The 5,261-nt window shown below is 27.0% G+C and overlaps 1 pseudogene; it reads left to right on the forward strand.

Moving 5' to 3' along the window:
• The first annotated feature begins 2,397 nt into the window (after nucleotides 1-2,397).
• LOC102588191 (L-tryptophan--pyruvate aminotransferase 1-like) lies at nucleotides 2,398-4,716 on the forward strand (annotated as a pseudogene).
• The last annotated feature ends 545 nt before the right edge of the window (nucleotides 4,717-5,261 follow it).

Raw genomic sequence — 5,261 nt, forward strand, 5'->3', positions numbered from 1 at the left:
CAAATACAATAATTTTTATTTAATGTATGGGGACAGTTGGTGGGAAATGGAATAAAGTTTTTGCGATTTGTTACCTTACATGGTAAAATGGAATAGTTAATTTGTTTCCTTATAATATTCTGGAAACAAATAAAATGAGCTGATATTATTACTTGCCTTACTTCTTAGATTCACCTTTTTTATATTAAAAATTTAATCCTTACCTTACTTCTTAGATTTACTTCTTAAATTCACCTTTTTTATATTAAAAAATTACTTACCTTACTTCTTAGATTTACCTTCTTTATATTATATTATTTACCTTCTTTATATTATATTACTTACCTTACTTCTTAGATTTACTTTTTGTCCCAATATTGGTTTTTTCCCTATAAATTCAATTGTTAAGTTATTATTGCTTACAAGTTACAAAGCAACTATTGTATTGAAGGAGTGCATTTTGAGCTATCAAGTTTTGAGCTAGGTATAATTAATATTCTACCTTTGTTTTGTATTTTTTTTTTCTTATATATTGTTATTGCTGATATTTTTATTTTATAAGTATAATATTTTTATTTTAATAATTATTAGAATGTATTTAATTTCGAATCAATCTGAGTTTGCAAAAAGAGAAAGAAAGAGAAAGTAATTATGTGTTCTTTAATAAACAAGTAATAACCAATTAGACTTAATTCTTTTTCAAATACATATATTATTAATAGAATAATGTTAAACTGTTTCCCATCTGTTAATTTGACCAAAATAAGTTTTTGAAAACTAAAATTGATAATATCTTATTTTAAATCAACAATGTTTCAAGAGAGATTGAATGTATTAAATTAATTATATTATCTATTGAAAAATAACTGCTAAAACAAATTGATTATAAAAAATTAATTAATGACTTTGCATCTAAGAATTTGGTTAAATTCCTAGATAGCTCGGATGGGTTTGGAAACATTTAGCATAAATAGCACTTTTAGAAATAAAAATTAAAAATTAACCCCTAATTGTATGCATGTGTGATCCAAATGGTAATTTGACCGCATTGTTAATCAAGTGTGTATCATAATTGCAACTCGTAGAAATTGTTTTCGTCTACATTTAATATTTTCAAAAACTTTTAAGTGAAATAAATGAATGCAAAATTTTGTGATCCAAAAATTATATAAATGTTAAAATTATTTTAATTGTGTTATTTGAGAAAATCTAGGGATCTTAGTAGTTTTGTTGGTTGGCTAACTGTGGATCTTAGTTATTTCGAGGCTTGGAAAACTCCCTGAGTCAGCGTGATCTAGATTGGATAGTTTTAAAATATATAATATTGACCGCGAGATTCGTAAGAATGTATTTTTCACCATTAAATACTTTTAGTAAAATTTAGTTTATGCCATGATAAATTACAATTTTATTATTGAATAATGTTATAGACTTTATGTTTCTCTTTCTCTCGAATTATATTTACTTAAGTTATGTTGACATTTATTTTATGATATATTAGAATTTGACATAAAAGTACCATATTAAGCTTCTTCTTTTTTTTGGAATTTTTAATTAATTAGGTTATATTTTTTTATTTTAATTTATATGTTTTTGTACTATTAACTTGCTATTTCACATTGCATATATTCATCTTCACTTACAATTGATAGATTATCTTTTAAAAAAAGATGTATGAATAGTGTTATGAAATTATATTTTATCAAATATTAAGTCCATGTGTTCTTCTAATTTTTACCATTAGTTAAATTGAAAATATTATTTATTTAAAAAAATATATCATTTATTTTTACACAAAATTAGTTACAAAATATGTGATTATTAATTTAATATATTTTAAAGAAATAATATGTGTCTTAAATACTTAATCTAATATCATTTATTAAGGCATGTACTTATAAATATTAATTCTTAATTTTTGATAAATACTTTTATTTTTTTTAATTAATTTAACTGTGTATTATATTTGTACCATCAATGCTATGCTTGTAAGTATCCTGTCATTAAATTATGACAAGCAAACATGTGTAATTTCAATATTAAGTAATTACTAAGCTATGTAAGGTAACCTCACCAATTTCACTTACCATGTAGCAACTTTTCAAATAGACACTTCAGTATTTATTCTCCTTATTACATTGAAAAATTTCAGGATAACTAAAATTAAAATTAAATGAGAAAAAATCAAGATTAGAAAAGAGATCATTGCAATTCTACTCCAATTAATTAGAGAGCCTTTTGTGGAGATTGGCAAGTGCAATTAATAAGATAATAAAAAATCCTGTGTATTAATTAAAAAAAATACTTTTTTTGGTAATTAGATTTGTCTCGTTCTCTATATATATATCCCAAATCTATCTTCTTCTCTCATAAATTTATTTGTGATTGATTTAAGATTTTAGAAAAAAAGGAAAAAAGATGTGTGGAACAGATGATTGTCTTATCAAATATTCTTCAGTCCCTTGTGCAACTCCAGAAAATGACACTAAGGACACTTCCACCACTATTAATCTAGATCAGTGAGTATTCTTATACAATTTTAATTCATTTTTCATTAGAATGTTTCATATAATTTATACGCTTATGGTCTTGGTCAATCCTTCTTATTCAACTTTTTATGTATGAAATCGCCAATTTTGATTTATTCAATGTTGAGTACTTTATTATGTTTCTAGATATTAGGTCCATTTTCATAAATTTTGTAGAAATGTGACAAATTGTTCAATTCTTTGTTGGAATACTAATTTGGAATTTGATTTTTGTTGTGTGTGTATAGTGGTGATCCAACAATGTATGAGTCATATTGGAGAAAAATGGGGAACAAGTGTGACATAACATTCAATGGTGATGAATCATTGAGTTATTTTGCTAATGGTAAGAGCTTGTGTTGGTTCTTGGAATCAAAACTAGAGGAACAAATTAAGAGGCTGCACAATGTAGTTGGAAATGTAATTGTTGATGATCATTATATTGTTGTTGGCACTGGATCAAGCCAGCTTATGCAGGCTGCACTTTATGCTCTTTCTCCTACTGATCAACTTGAGCCTATCAGTGTAGTTTCAGCTACAACTTTTTATTCGGTACGTGTTTATACGGTATATTTTTTATTTAAATTGTGATGGATGTCCTAGCCTATGCTTGATAAAATTAGTGGTCAAAAGTTAAAATTTATCAAAGGTGATATATATTAAGGTTTTAAGAATCAACAAAGCTAATGGTTCTTTTTACTTTAAATATTATTTTAACATGTCTAATGCATGTTGATCAATCTCTAATTAACCTATTAAAAGTCAATGAAACAAGGTGTTTAATAATGTTTCACTTATGTTAACATACCATGTTTCTCGCTGAGATAATGTTGGTTACTTACATTGTATCCTAAAGAAACATATAATATTAGCAATATGGTTCATGCAAAGATTTGTAATACATGTTAAAAATATTAGTGCTCATTCTTTATTAATTAGTCACATGGTTCTTGGTACATATTAGATCCATTAACTATAACATGAATCATAATTATTTTTCTTATAATTGCAGTAATCACTAGGCCACACCCTTAAATATAACGTGATATATAATTCTTGGAACACATCATGTGACTTAGTTAGTCTACTTTAAAAGTGATATTTCTTGATTAATTACAGAGTAATTGTCTTTTTGCAATCATATTCAGAAGTGACTGATTTTGTGAAGTCAGAGCTACACAAATGGGCAGAAGATCCAAGAACTTTTGAGAAAAATAGACCTTATATTGAGTTCATTACATCTCCAAATAATCCTGATGGGGTTATTAGAGAGCCTGTAGTTAATGGTGATCAAATAAAATTAATCTATGATTTAGCATATTATTTGGCCACAGCACACTGCTATTCCCTCAATTGCCAACCATAATGTTATGCTCTTCACTATTTCCAAATGCACTAGCCATGCTAGTTCCAAAATTGGGTAGGTTTTTCAAACATTAATTACAAGTGAAGTCACAATCACAAAATCAAGCACATCAACAACTATTTTTAGCTTCAAAGTATCAGTGTAATTCTACAACTCAAACCTATAGAATTCTACAAATTTCAATTTCTCACTTATTATAATTTGATTTACATGCAGTTGGGCACTTGTTAAGGACAAAGAGGTGGCAAGGAAGATGACAAATTTCATGGAGATTAGTACAATTGGTGTATCTAAAGAAGCTCAACTTAGAGCTGCTAAGATTCTTGAAGTGGTATCTGATAGTTGCTTGGATCCCAAAATGGAAAATTTCTTTGAATATAGTCAGTCTCTTATGACGGACAAGTGGCAGAGGTTAAGACAAGTTGTTTTGGCCAATAACTTTTTTGTCCTCCAGAAGGGTAAATACCCTCTTCAGTATTGCCTTTTCATAAAAGACTTTTGTGAATCACACCTTGGTAATAAAAAAATAATTACAATGTTATGTCACGTCTAAGATTACAAGCTATGATGTTATCGATATATATTTGAAAAAAAATTTCTTTTCTTTTGAATTTGAAATTCATATTATTTTTTGAAACAACATTTGCATGGCTAATTTGCAAAGGAGGTGACAAGGAGGATTGTGAAAAGCTTCTTAAAGAACACACGATTCATACAAGGAGTGGAAGAAGATTTGGAAGTGATTCAAGAAATGTTAGGATAAGTATGCTAAGTAGAGATGAAGACTTCAACATTTTTCTGAAGAGGCTTATGGCTATCCAAGGATCTACAAATAGAAATTAAGACATATTTATTCATGAAATATTACTTAGTTAAATTTATATAATACCAGTTTTTAGCAAAATATTCTAGTGATAAGTGGGTAATAGTTACACTTTATATTTTCATTTTCTTTTTGCAGCAATGAACCTTTGATTTTGGATGTGTTGAGAAGTAGAATATTTTCTTGAATTGATAGAACTTGGTTGATTAATTCCAAAAGAGTTTCCAAAATAGAAAAGGGATCGATAATAGTATTTTTTTGTCTCATGTTCTTTTGATCTTAATGATATTAGATTGAGAAATATCTAATCTTCAATTAATTTAATGTGTTGAAGTATCACATATTTGGATTATTTTTAGGGTGTGTTTGGTATGAAGGAAAACATTTTCCGGAAAATGTTTTCCAATTTTCTCATGTTTGGTTGGGTTAAATGTTTTGGAAAATGTTTTCCAAGTCAACTCATTTTCCTCAAATTCAAGGAAAATGACTTCCCTTCAAAAATCAAGGAAAACATTTTCCAAAACTTTCCACCAGTTTCAAATTACAACTTTTTTGTTGAAAAAAT

This window comes from Solanum tuberosum, unplaced genomic scaffold (genome assembly GCF_000226075.1).
Source record: "Solanum tuberosum cultivar DM 1-3 516 R44 unplaced genomic scaffold, SolTub_3.0 scf00025, whole genome shotgun sequence".
Lineage (NCBI taxonomy): Eukaryota > Viridiplantae > Streptophyta > Magnoliopsida > Solanales > Solanaceae > Solanum > Solanum tuberosum.